We start from the raw sequence: 14,153 nt of genomic DNA on the forward strand, positions 1-14,153 counted from the left end.
ATATGCTGGCTGGCTTTCCCTTTACTTAAAGCTGTCGCCCATTTTTTTCTCTTCTACGCATTCATACAAGTATTCAACACTCAATTTACATTTACAAATTTTACTCCTCCCGCAACCCCCCACCCCCCCTCCACCTCTTCTTGCTGCTCTGCCTCCCACACAAACAAACTACAAGCCCAACCCTTCATTGCCTTCTATTCAAATATTACATCAAATAAACATGCTCAAACACCAAGTCTTAAGGGCTGTAGCATCTTTCAAACTGGACAAATACCCAGGCCCGCATCAAATCTATCCCACACTCTTAAGGGAAGTAAGACACCAAATAGCACAGGCTCTCACCATCATTTTACAATCCTCTCTGGCTACAGGTGTGGTGCCCGACCACTGGAGGACTGCTAACGTGCTACCGTTCTTTCAAAAGGGAGAGAGGGATAGACCGCATAATTACAGGCCAGTCAGCCTAACCTCGGTGGTGGGAAAATTATTGGAAAAAGTTCTGAGGGACAGGAGAAATCTTCATTTAGAAAGACACGGATTAATCAGGGACAGTCAGCATGGATTTCTTAACGGAAGGTCGTGTCTGACTAACGCAATTCAATTTTTCGAGGAGGTAACAAGGAGGGTCGATGAGGGTAGTGCCTTTGATGTAGTCTATATGGATTTTAGCAAGGCTTTTGATAAGGTCCCGCATGCCAGATTGGTCACGAAAGTAAAAGCCCATGGGATCCAAGGCAAAGTGGCAAGTTGGATCCAAAATTGGCTCAGAGGCAGGAAACAAAGGGTAATGGTCGAAGGGTGTTTTTGTGACCGGAAGGCTGTTTCCAGTGGGGTTCCGCAGGGCTCACAGAATCACAGAAACCCCACAGTGCAGATAGAGGCCATTTCGGCCCATCGAGCCTGCACCGACTCAGTACTGGGCCCTTTGCTTTTTCTGGTATATATCAATGATTTGGATTTGAATGTAGGAAGTATGATTAAGAAGTTTGCAGATGATACAAAAATTGGCCGTGTGGTTAATAATGAAACAGAATGCTGTAGACTGCAGGAAGATATCAATGGACTCGTCTAGTGGGCAGAACAGTGGCAAATGGAATTCAGTTGGAATACACAATAAATGGTAGGACACTGAGAAATGCAGAGGATCAGCGGGACCTTGGAGTGCATGTCCACAGATCCCTGAAGGTAGCAGGACAGGTAGATAAAGTGGTTAAGCAGGCATACGGGATACTTGCCTTTATTAGCCGAGGCGTAGAATATAAGAGCGGGGAGGTTATGCTTCAACTGTATAAAACACTAGTTAGGCCGCAGCTAGAGTGCCGCGTGCAGTTCTGGTCACCACATTACAAGAAGGATGCGATTGCACTAGAGAAGGTGCAGAGGAGATTTCCGAGGATGTTGCCTGGGCTGGGGAATTTTAGTTATGAGGAAAGATTGGATAGGCTGGGGTTGTTTTCTTTGGAACACAGGAGGCTGAGGCGAGACCTAATTGAGGTGTGTAAAATTATGAGGGGCCGAGATAGAGTGGATAGGAAGGACCTATTTCCCTTAGCAGAAGGGTCAATAATAGATTTCAAGTAATTGGTAGGAGGTTTACAGGGAATTTGAGGAGACATTTTTTCACCCAGTGAATGGTGGGGGTCTGGAATGCACTGCCTGAAAGGGTGGTAGAGGCAGAAACCCTCATCACGTTTAAAAAGTACTTGGATATGCACTTGAACTGCCGTAACCTACAAGGCTACGGACCAAGTGCTGTAAAGTGGGATTTGGGTGGATTGCTCTTTGTCGGCTGGCACGGACAAGATGGGCCGAATGGCCTCCTTCTGTGCTGTAAATTTCTATGATTCTGCCTGATCATGTGACATCTGCCCACACGACTTCTACAAATGTTATTACATTGTAGCCAGGATTGTTTAGTTTCCAATTCCGCCCATTTTGAAGCCAGGTCTCCGTTATGGCTACTATTGCATAACCCCATGTGGCAACTTGCGCCTGCAACTCGTCAATCTTATTTGTAACACTCCTCGCATTAACACACATGCATTTCAACAGCATGCTAGTTGGCTTTGCTTTTTTCCTGAATTTAACTGCTGCTCTTTCTACATTCTTCTTTGTTCTGTTGCTGTTTGTCCCTCCGAGTTTTCTATGCACCTTGTCTCTCCTCTCTGCTGCTGTGTCCTGGTGGCCCTCCGCCAGTGTGTGTATTTTGGCTATCTTATTTTCTTCTTCTGCTTATTTCGGCCCTGTGTCTGGAGCCCCTTGCATTTGTGTAGCAGCAGGAGAATGTGCAGCGAAGAAATGGTCAAAGGAAAGCGAGAGAGAGAGAGAGAGAGAGCAGCAAAAAGGATGTTGATTGATTAAGAGCAGTGTGTGCGCGTGTGTGTGCAAAACGTTGAGCAGCCTGTGGCGGCAGCAAAAGCCTACTGCACCTGGTATTCCCAGGCAGTCTCCCATCCAAGTACTAACCAGGCCTGACTCTGCTTAGCTTCCGAGATCAGACGAGATCGGGCGCATTCAGACTAGTATGGCCGTAGGCATATGCTAGCTGGCTTTCTCTTTACTTAAAGCTGTCGCCCATTTTTTTCTCTTCTACGCATTCATACAAGTATTCAACACTCAATTTACATTTACAAATTTTACTCCTCCCGCAACCCCCCACCCCCCCTCCACCTCTTCTTGCTGCTCTGCCTCCCACACAAACAAACTACAAGCCCAACCCTTCATTGCCTTCTATTCAAATATTACATCAAATAAACATGCTCAAACACCAAGTCTTAAGGGCTGTAGCATCTTTCAAACTGGACAAATACCCAGGCCCGCATCAAATCTATCCCACACTCTTAAGAGAAGTAAGACACCAAATAGCACAGGCTCTCACCATCATTTTACAATCCTCTCTGGCTACAGGTGTGGTGCCCGACCACTGGAGGACTGCTAACGTGCTACCGTTCTTTCAAAAGGGAGAGAGGGATAGACCGCATAATTACAGGCCAGTCAGCCTAACCTCGGTGGTGGGAAAATTATTGGAAAAAGTTCTGAGGGACAGGAGAAATCTTCATTTAGAAAGACACGGATTAATCAGGGACAGTCAGCATGGATTTCTTAACGGAAGGTCGTGTCTGACTAACGCAATTCAATTTTTCGAGGAGGTAACAAGGAGGGTCGATGAGGGTAGTGCCTTTGATGTAGTCTATATGGATTTTAGCAAGGCTTTTGATAAGGTCCCGCATGCCAGATTGGTCACGAAAGTAAAAGCCCATGGGATCCAAGGCAAAGTGGCAAGTTGGATCCAAAATTGGCTCAGAGGCAGGAAACAAAGGGTAATGGTCGAAGGGTGTTTTTGTGACCGGAAGGCTGTTTCCAGTGGGGTTCCGCAGGGCTCACAGAATCACAGAAACCCCACAGTGCAGATAGAGGCCATTTCGGCCCATCGAGCCTGCACCGACTCAGTACTGGACCCTTTGCTTTTTCTGGTATATATCAATGATTTGGATTTGAATGTAGGAAGTATGATTAAGAAGTTTGCAGATGATACAAAAATTGGCCGTGTGGTTAATAATGAAACAGAATGCTGTAGACTGCAGGAAGATATCAATGGACTCGTCTAGTGGGCAGAACAGTGGCAAATGGAATTCAGTTGGAATACACAATAAATGGTAGGACACTGAGAAATGCAGAGGATCAGCGGGACCTTGGAGTGCATGTCCACAGATCCCTGAAGGTAGCAGGACAGGTAGATAAAGTGGTTAAGCAGGCATACGGGATACTTGCCTTTATTAGCCGAGGCGTAGAATATAAGAGCGGGGAGGTTATGCTTCAACTGTATAAAACACTAGTTAGGCCGCAGCTAGAGTGCCGCGTGCAGTTCTGGTCACCACATTACAAGAAGGATGCGATTGCACTAGAGAAGGTGCAGAGGAGATTTCCGAGGATGTTGCCTGGGCTGGGGAATTTTAGTTATGAGGAAAGATTGGATAGGCTGGGGTTGTTTTCTTTGGAACACAGGAGGCTGAGGTGAGACCTAATTGAGGTGTGTAAAATTATGAGGGGCCGAGATAGAGTGGATAGGAAGGACCTATTTCCCTTAGCAGAAGGGTCAATAATAGATTTCAAGTAATTGGTAGGAGGTTTACAGGGAATTTGAGGAGACATTTTTTCACCCAGTGAATGGTGGGGGTCTGGAATGCACTGCCTGAAAGGGTGGTAGAGGCAGAAACCCTCATCACGTTTAAAAAGTACTTGGATATGCACTTGAACTGCCGTAACCTACAAGGCTACGGACCAAGTGCTGTAAAGTGGGATTTGGGTGGATTGCTCTTTGTCGGCTGGCACGGACAAGATGGGCCGAATGGCCTCCTTCTGTGCTGTAAATTTCTATGATTCTGCCTGATCATGTGACATCTGCCCACACGACTTCTACAAATGTTATTACATTGTAGCCAGGATTGTTTAGTTTCCAATTCCGCCCATTTTGAAGCCAGGTCTCCGTTATGGCTACTATTGCATAACCCCATGTGGCAACTTGCGCCTGCAACTCGTCAATCTTATTTGTAACGCTCCTCGCATTAACACACATGCATTTCAACAGCATGCTAGTTGGCTTTGCTTTTTTCCTGAATTTAACTGCTGCTCTTTCGACATTCTTCTTTGTTCTGTTGCTGTTTGTCCCTCCGAGTTTTCTATGCACCTTGTCTCTCCTCTCTGCTGCTGTGTCCTGGTGGCCCTCCGCCAGTGTGTGTATTTTGGCTATCTTATTTTCTTCTTCTGCTTATTTCGGCCCTGTGTCTGGAGCCCCTTGCATTTGTGTAGCAGCAGGAGAATGTGCAGCGAAGAAATGGTCAAAGGAAAGCGAGAGAGAGAGAGAGAGAGAGAGAGCAGCAAAAAGGATGTTGATTGATTAAGAGCAGTGTGTGCGCGTGTGTGTGCAAAACGTTGAGCAGCCTGTGGCGGCAGCAAAAGCCTACTGCACCTGGTATTCCCAGGCGGTCTCCCATCCAAGTACTAACCAGGCCTGACTCTGCTTAGCTTCCGAGATCAGACGAGATCGGGCGCATTCAGACTAGTATGGCCGTAGGCATATGCTGGCTGGCTTTCTCTTTACTTAAAGCTGTCGCCCATTTTTTTCTCTTCTACGCATTCATACAAGTATTCAACACTCAATTTACATTTACAAATTTTACTCCTCCCGCAACCCCCCACCCCCCCTCCACCTCTTCTTGCTGCTCTGCCTCCCACACAAACAAACTACAAGCCCAACCCTTCATTGCCTTCTATTCAAATATTACATCAAATAAACATGCTCAAACACCAAGTCTTAAGGGCTGTAGCATCTTTCAAACTGGACAAATACCCAGGCCCGCATCAAATCTATCCCACACTCTTAAGAGAAGTAAGACACCAAATAGCACAGGCTCTCACCATCATTTTACAATCCTCTCTGGCTACAGGTGTGGTGCCCGACCACTGGAGGACTGCTAACGTGCTACCGTTCTTTCAAAAGGGAGAGAGGGATAGACCGCATAATTACAGGCCAGTCAGCCTAACCTCGGTGGTGGGTAAATTATTGGAAAAAGTTCTGAGGGACAGGAGAAATCTTCATTTAGAAAGACACGGATTAATCAGGGACAGTCAGCATGGATTTCTTAACGGAAGGTCGTGTCTGACTAACGCAATTCAATTTTTCGAGGAGGTAACAAGGAGGGTCGATGAGGGTAGTGCCTTTGATGTAGTCTATATGGATTTTAGCAAGGCTTTTGATAAGGTCCCGCATGCCAGATTGGTCACGAAAGTAAAAGCCCATGGGATCCAAGGCAAAGTGGCAAGTTGGATCCAAAATTGGCTCAGAGGCAGGAAACAAAGGGTAATGGTCGAAGGGTGTTTTTGTGACCGGAAGGCTGTTTCCAGTGGGGTTCCGCAGGGCTCACAGAATCACAGAAACCCCACAGTGCAGATAGAGGCCATTTCGGCCCATCGAGCCTGCACCGACTCAGTACTGGGCCCTTTGCTTTTTCTGGTATATATCAATGATTTGGATTTGAATGTAGGAAGTATGATTAAGAAGTTTGCAGATGATACAAAAATTGGCCGTGTGGTTAATAATGAAACAGAATGCTGTAGACTGCAGGAAGATATCAATGGACTCGTCTAGTGGGCAGAACAGTGGCAAATGGAATTCAGTTGGAATACACAATAAATGGTAGGACACTGAGAAATGCAGAGGATCAGCGGGACCTTGGAGTGCATGTCCACAGATCCCTGAAGGTAGCAGGACAGGTAGATAAAGTGGTTAAGCAGGCATACGGGATACTTGCCTTTATTAGCCGAGGCGTAGAATATAAGAGCGGGGAGGTTATGCTTCAACTGTATAAAACACTAGTTAGGCCGCAGCTAGAGTGCCGCGTGCAGTTCTGGTCACCACATTACAAGAAGGATGCGATTGCACTAGAGAAGGTGCAGAGGAGATTTCCGAGGATGTTGCCTGGGCTGGGGAATTTTAGTTATGAGGAAAGATTGGATAGGCTGGGGTTGTTTTCTTTGGAACACAGGAGGCTGAGGCGAGACCTAATTGAGGTGTGTAAAATTATGAGGGGCCGAGATAGAGTGGATAGGAAGGACCTATTTCCCTTAGCAGAAGGGTCAATAATAGATTTCAAGTAATTGGTAGGAGGTTTACAGGGAATTTGAGGAGACATTTTTTCACCCAGTGAATCGTGGGGGTCTGGAATGCACTGCCTGAAAGGGTGGTAGAGGCAGAAACCCTCATCACGTTTAAAAAGTACTTGGATATGCACTTGAACTGCCGTAACCTACAAGGCTACGGACCAAGTGCTGTAAAGTGGGATTTGGGTGGATTGCTCTTTGTCGGCTGGCACGGACAAGATGGGCCGAATGGCCTCCTTCTGTGCTGTAAATTTCTATGATTCTGCCTGATCATGTGACATCTGCCCACACGACTTCTACAAATGTTATTACATTGTAGCCAGGATTGTTTAGTTTCCAATTCCGCCCATTTTGAAGCCAGGTCTCCGTTATGGCTACTATTGCATAACCCCATGTGGCAACTTGCGCCTGCAACTCGTCAATCTTATTTGTAACGCTCCTCGCATTAACACACATGCATTTCAACAGCATGCTAGTTGGCTTTGCTTTTTTCCTGAATTTAACTGCTGCTCTTTCTACATTCTTCTTTGTTCTGTTGCTGTTTGTCCCTCCGAGTTTTCTATGCACCTTGTCTCTCCTCTCTGCTGCTGTGTCCTGGTGGCCCTCCGCCAGTGTGTGTATTTTGGCTATCTTATTTTCTTCTTCTGCTTATTTCGGCCCTGTGTCTGGAGCCCCTTGCATTTGTGTAGCAGCAGGAGAATGTGCAGCGAAGAAATGGTCAAAGGAAAGCGAGAGAGAGAGACAGAGAGAGAGAGAGAGAGAGCAGCAAAAAGGATGTTGATTGATTAAGAGCAGTGTGTGCGCGTGTGTGTGCAAAACGTTGAGCAGCCTGTGGCGGCAGCAAAAGCCTACTGCACCCGGTATTCCCAGGCGGTCTCCCATCCAAGTACTAACCAGGCCTGACTCTGCTTAGCTTCCGAGATCAGACGAGATCGGGCACATTCAGACTAGTATGGCCGTAGGCATATGCTAGCTGGCTTTCTCTTTACTTAAAGCTGTCGCCCATTTTTTTCTCTTCTACGCATTCATACAAGTATTCAACACTCAATTTACATTTACAAATTTTACTCCTCCCGCAACCCCCACCCCCCCTCCACCTCTTCTTGCTGCTCTGCCTCCCACACAAACAAACTACAAGCCCAACCCTTCATTGCCTTCTATTCAAATATTACATCAAATAAACATGCTCAAACACCAAGTCTTAAGGGCTGTAGCATCTTTCAAACTGGACAAATACCCAGGCCCGCATCAAATCTATCCCACACTCTTAAGAGAAGTAAGACACCAAATAGCACAGGCTCTCACCATCATTTTACAATCCTCTCTGGCTACAGGTGTGGTGCCCGACCACTGGAGGACTGCTAACGTGCTACCGTTCTTTCAAAAGGGAGAGAGGGATAGACCGCATAATTACAGGCCAGTCAGCCTAACCTCGGTGGTGGGAAAATTATTGGAAAAAGTTCTGAGGGACAGGAGAAATCTTCATTTAGAAAGACACGGATTAATCAGGGACAGTCAGCATGGATTTCTTAACGGAAGGTCGTGTCTGACTAACGCAATTCAATTTTTCGAGGAGGTAACAAGGAGGGTCGATGAGGGTAGTGCCTTTGATGTAGTCTATATGGATTTTAGCAAGGCTTTTGATAAGGTCCCGCATGCCAGATTGGTCACGAAAGTAAAAGCCCATGGGATCCAAGGCAAAGTGGCAAGTTGGATCCAAAATTGGCTCAGAGGCAGGAAACAAAGGGTAATGGTCGAAGGGTGTTTTTGTGACCGGAAGGCTGTTTCCAGTGGGGTTCCGCAGGGCTCACAGAATCACAGAAACCCCACAGTGCAGATAGAGGCCATTTCGGCCCATCGAGCCTGCACCGACTCAGTACTGGGCCCTTTGCTTTTTCTGGTATATATCAATGATTTGGATTTGAATGTAGGAAGTATGATTAAGAAGTTTGCAGATGATACAAAAATTGGCCGTGTGGTTAATAATGAAACAGAATGCTGTAGACTGCAGGAAGATATCAATGGACTCGTCTAGTGGGCAGAACAGTGGCAAATGGAATTCAGTTGGAATACACAATAAATGGTAGGACACTGAGAAATGCAGAGGATCAGCGGGACCTTGGAGTGCATGTCCACAGATCCCTGAAGGTAGCAGGACAGGTAGATAAAGTGGTTAAGCAGGCATACGGGATACTTGCCTTTATTAGCCGAGGCGTAGAATATAAGAGCGGGGAGGTTATGCTTCAACTGTATAAAACACTAGTTAGGCCGCAGCTAGAGTGCCGCGTGCAGTTCTGGTCACCACATTACAAGAAGGATGCGATTGCACTAGAGAAGGTGCAGAGGAGATTTCCGAGGATGTTGCCTGGGCTGGGGAATTTTAGTTATGAGGAAAGATTGGATAGGCTGGGGTTGTTTTCTTTGGAACACAGGAGGCTGAGGCGAGACCTAATTGAGGTGTGTAAAATTATGAGGGGCCGAGATAGAGTGGATAGGAAGGACCTATTTCCCTTAGCAGAAGGGTCAATAATAGATTTCAAGTAATTGGTAGGAGGTTTACAGGGAATTTGAGGAGACATTTTTTCACCCAGTGAATGGTGGGGGTCTGGAATGCACTGCCTGAAAGGGTGGTAGAGGCAGAAACCCTCATCACGTTTAAAAAGTACTTGGATATGCACTTGAACTGCCGTAACCTACAAGGCTACGGACCAAGTGCTGTAAAGTGGGATTTGGGTGGATTGCTCTTTGTCGGCTGGCACGGACAAGATGGGCCGAATGGCCTCCTTCTGTGCTGTAAATTTCTATGATTCTGCCTGATCATGTGACATCTGCCCACACGACTTCTACAAATGTTATTACATTGTAGCCAGGATTGTTTAGTTTCCAATTCCGCCCATTTTGAAGCCAGGTCTCCGTTATAGCTACTATTGCATAACCCCATGTGGCAACTTGCGCCTGCAACTCGTCAATCTTATTTGTAACGCTCCTCGCATTAACACACATGCATTTCAACAGCATGCTAGTTGGCTTTGCTTTTTTCCTGAATTTAACTGCTGCTCTTTCTACATTCTTCTTTGTTCTGTTGCTGTTTGTCCCTCCGAGTTTTCTATGCACCTTGTCTCTCCTCTCTGCTGCTGTGTCCTGGTGGCCCTCCGCCAGTGTGTGTATTTTGGCTATCTTATTTTCTTCTTCTGCTTATTTCGGCCCTGTGTCTGGAGCCCCTTGCATTTGTGTAGCAGCAGGAGAATGTGCAGCGAAGAAATGGTCAAAGGAAAGCGAGAGAGAGAGACAGAGAGAGAGAGAGAGAGAGAGAGAGAGCAGCAAAAAGGATGTTGATTGATTAAGAGCAGTGTGTGCGCGTGTGTGTGCAAAACGTTGAGCAGCCTGTGGCGGCAGCAAAAGCCTACTGCACCCGGTATTCCCAGGCAGTCTCCCATCCAAGTACTAACCAGGCCTGACTCTGCTTAGCTTCCGAGATCAGACGAGATCGGGCGCATTCAGACTAGTATGGCCGCAGGCATATGCTAGCTGGCTTTCTCTTTACTTAAAGCTGTCGCCCATTTTTTTCTCTTCTACGCATTCATACAAGTATTCAACACTCAATTTACATTTACAAATTTTACTCCTCCCGCAACCCCCCACCCCCCCTCCACCTCTTCTTGCTGCTCTGCCTCCCACACAAACAAACTACAAGCCCAACCCTTCATTGCCTTCTATTCAAATATTACATCAAATAAACATGCTCAAACACCAAGTCTTAAGGGCTGTAGTATCTTTCAAACTGGACAAATACCCAGGCCCGCATCAAATCTATCCCACACTCTTAAGAGAAGTAAGACACCAAATAGCACAGGCTCTCACCATCATTTTACAATCCTCTCTGGCTACAGGTGTGGTGCCCGACCACTGGAGGACTGCTAACGTGCTACCGTTCTTTCAAAAGGGAGAGAGGGATAGACCGCATAATTACAGGCCAGTCAGCCTAACCTCGGTGGTGGGAAAATTATTGGAAAAAGTTCTGAGGGACAGGAGAAATCTTCATTTAGAAAGACACGGATTAATCAGGGACAGTCAGCATGGATTTCTTAACGGAAGGTCGTGTCTGACTAACGCAATTCAATTTTTCGAGGAGGTAACAAGGAGGGTCGATGAGGGTAGTGCCTTTGATGTAGTCTATATGGATTTTAGCAAGGCTTTTGATAAGGTCCCGCATGCCAGATTGGTCACGAAAGTAAAAGCCCATGGGATCCAAGGCAAAGTGGCAAGTTGGATCCAAAATTGGCTCAGAGGCAGGAAACAAAGGGTAATGGTCGAAGGGTGTTTTTGTGACCGGAAGGCTGTTTCCAGTGGGGTTCCGCAGGGCTCACAGAATCACAGAAACCCCACAGTGCAGATAGAGGCCATTTCGGCCCATCGAGCCTGCACCGACTCAGTACTGGGCCCTTTGCTTTTTCTGGTATATATCAATGATTTGGATTTGAATGTAGGAAGTATGATTAAGAAGTTTGCAGATGATACAAAAATTGGCCGTGTGGTTAATAATGAAACAGAATGCTGTAGACTGCAGGAAGATATCAATGGACTCGTCTAGTGGGCAGAACAGTGGCAAATGGAATTCAGTTGGAATACACAATAAATGGTAGGACACTGAGAAATGCAGAGGATCAGCGGGACCTTGGAGTGCATGTCCACAGATCCCTGAAGGTAGCAGGACAGGTAGATAAAGTGGTTAAGCAGGCATACGGGATACTTGCCTTTATTAGCCGAGGCGTAGAATATAAGAGCGGGGAGGTTATGCTTCAACTGTATAAAACACTAGTTAGGCCGCAGCTAGAGTGCCGCGTGCAGTTCTGGTCACCACATTACAAGAAGGATGCGATTGCACTAGAGAAGGTGCAGAGGAGATTTCCGAGGATGTTGCCTGGGCTGGGGAATTTTAGTTATGAGGAAAGATTGGATAGGCTGGGGTTGTTTTCTTTGGAACACAGGAGGCTGAGGCGAGACCTAATTGAGGTGTGTAAAATTATGAGGGGCCGAGATAGAGTGGATAGGAAGGACCTATTTCCCTTAGCAGAAGGGTCAATAAAAGATTTCAAGTAATTGGTAGGAGGTTTACAGGGAATTTGAGGAGACATTTTTTCACCCAGTGAATGGTGGGGGTCTGGAATGCACTGCCTGAAAGGGTGGTAGAGGCAGAAACCCTCATCACGTTTAAAAAGTACTTGGATATGCACTTGAACTGCCGTAACCTACAAGGCTACGGACCAAGTGCTGTAAAGTGGGATTTGGGTGGATTGCTCTTTGTCGGCTGGCACGGACAAGATGGGCCGAATGGCCTCCTTCTGTGCTGTAAATTTCTATGATTCTGCCTGATCATGTGACATCTGCCCACACGACTTCTACAAATGTTATTACATTGTAGCCAGGATTGTTTAGTTTCCAATTCCGCCCATTTTGAAGCCAGGTCTCCGTTATAGCTACTATTGCATAACCCCATGTGGCAACTTGCGCCTGCAACTCGTCAATCTTATTTGTAACGCTCCTCGCATTAACACACATGCATTTCAACAGCATGCTAGTTGGCTTTGCTTTTTTCCTGAATTTAACTGCTGCTCTTTCGACATTCTTCTTTGTTCTGTTGCTGTTTGTCCCTCCGAGTTTTCTATGCACCTTGTCTCTCCTCTCTGCTGCTGTGTCCTGGTGGCCCTCCGCCAGTGTGTGTATTTTGGCTATCTTATTTTCTTCTTCTGCTTATTTCGGCCCTGTGTCTGGAGCCCCTTGCATTTGTGTAGCAGCAGGAGAATGTGCAGCGAAGAAATGGTCAAAGGAAAGCAAGAGAGAGAGAGAGAGAGAGCAGCAAAAAGGATGTTGATTGATTAAGAGCAGTGTGTGCGCGTGTGTGTGCAAAACGTTGAGCAGCCTGTGGCGGCAGCAAAAGCCTACTGCACCTGGTATTCCCAGGCGGTCTCCCATCCAAGTACTAACCAGGCCTGACTCTGCTTAGCTTCCGAGATCAGACGAGATCGGGCGCATTCAGACTAGTATGGCCGTAGGCATATGCTAGCTGGCTTTCTCTTTACTTAAAGCTGTCGCCCATTTTTTTCTCTTCTACGCATTCATACAAGTATTCAACACTCAATTTACATTTACAAATTTTACTCCTCCCGCAACCCCCCACCCCCCCTCCACCTCTTCTTGCTGCTCTGCCTCCCACACAAACAAACTACAAGCCCAACCCTTCATTGCCTTCTATTCAAATATTACATCAAATAAACATGCTCAAACACCAAGTCTTAAGGGCTGTAGCATCTTTCAAACTGGACAAATACCCAGGCCCGCATCAAATCTATCCCACACTCTTAAGAGATGTAAGACACCAAATAGCACAGGCTCTCACCATCATTTTACAATCCTCTCTGGCTACAGGTGTGGTGCCCGACCACTGGAGGACTGCTAACGTGCTACCGTTCTTTCAAAAGGGAGAGAGGGATAGACCGCATAATTACAGGCCAGTCAGCCTAACCTCGGTGGTGGGAAAATTATTGGAAAAAGTTCTGAGGGACAGGAGAAATCTTCATTTAGAAAGACACGGATTAATCAGGGACAGTCAGCATGGATTTCTTAACGGAAGGTCGTGTCTGACTAACGCAATTCAATTTTTCGAGGAGGTAACAAGGAGGGTCGATGAGGGTAGTGCCTTTGATGTAGTCTATATGGATTTTAGCAAGGCTTTTGATAAGGTCCCGCATGCCAGATTGGTCACGAAAGTAAAAGCCCATGGGATCCAAGGCAAAGTGGCAAGTTGGATCCAAAATTGGCTCAGAGGCAGGAAACAAAGGGTAATGGTCGAAGGGTGTTTTTGTGACCGGAAGGCTGTTTCCAGTGGGGTTCCGCAGGGCTCACAGAATCACAGAAACCCCACAGTGCAGATAGAGGCCATTTCGGCCCATCGAGCCTGCACCGACTCAGTACTGGGCCCTTTGCTTTTTCTGGTATATATCAATGATTTGGATTTGAATGTAGGAAGTATGATTAAGAAGTTTGCAGATGATACAAAAATTGGCCGTGTGGTTAATAATGAAACAGAATGCTGTAGACTGCAGGAAGATATCAATGGACTCGTCTAGTGGGCAGAACAGTGGCAAATGGAATTCAGTTGGAATACACAATAAATGGTAGGACACTGAGAAATGCAGAGGATCAGCGGGACCTTGGAGTGCATGTCCACAGATCCCTGAAGGTAGCAGGACAGGTAGATAAAGTGGTTAAGCAGGCATACGGGATACTTGCCTTTATTAGCCGAGGCGTAGAATATAAGAGCGGGGAGGTTATGCTTCAACTGTATAAAACACTAGTTAGGCCGCAGCTAGAGTGCCGCGTGCAGTTCTGGTCACCACATTACAAGAAGGATGCGATTGCACTAGAGAAGGTGCAGAGGAGATTTCCGAGGATGTTGCCTGGGCTGGGGAATTTTAGCTATGAGGAAAGATTGG

At 46.5% G+C, this 14,153-nt stretch overlaps 4 non-coding genes and 1 pseudogene across 4 annotated transcripts; all 5 read right to left on the reverse strand.

Annotated features, from left to right (window-relative positions):
* Positions 1-2,417: 2,417 nt before the first annotated feature.
* Positions 2,418-2,536, reverse strand: LOC147103948 (5S ribosomal RNA). The gene has a single exon (XR_015072682.1). It is a non-coding gene; the product is annotated as a 5S ribosomal RNA (ribosomal RNA).
* A 2,421-nt stretch (positions 2,537-4,957) lies between these two features.
* On the reverse strand, positions 4,958-5,076 carry LOC147103949 (5S ribosomal RNA). Its single transcript, XR_015072430.1, has one exon. It is a non-coding gene; the product is annotated as a 5S ribosomal RNA (ribosomal RNA).
* A 2,429-nt stretch (positions 5,077-7,505) lies between these two features.
* On the reverse strand, positions 7,506-7,624 carry LOC147103950 (5S ribosomal RNA). The gene has a single exon (XR_015072757.1). It is a non-coding gene; the product is annotated as a 5S ribosomal RNA (ribosomal RNA).
* Positions 7,625-10,060: 2,436 nt separating this feature from the next.
* LOC147103951 (5S ribosomal RNA) lies at positions 10,061-10,179 on the reverse strand (annotated as a pseudogene).
* Positions 10,180-12,596: 2,417 nt separating this feature from the next.
* On the reverse strand, positions 12,597-12,715 carry LOC147103952 (5S ribosomal RNA). Its single transcript, XR_015072431.1, has one exon. It is a non-coding gene; the product is annotated as a 5S ribosomal RNA (ribosomal RNA).
* Between the last annotated feature and the right edge of the window lie 1,438 nt (positions 12,716-14,153).

This window comes from Somniosus microcephalus, chromosome 19, assembly GCF_052327205.1.
Source record: "Somniosus microcephalus isolate GS21.2 chromosome 19, FLI_Smic_1.0, whole genome shotgun sequence".
NCBI lineage: Eukaryota > Metazoa > Chordata > Chondrichthyes > Squaliformes > Somniosidae > Somniosus > Somniosus microcephalus.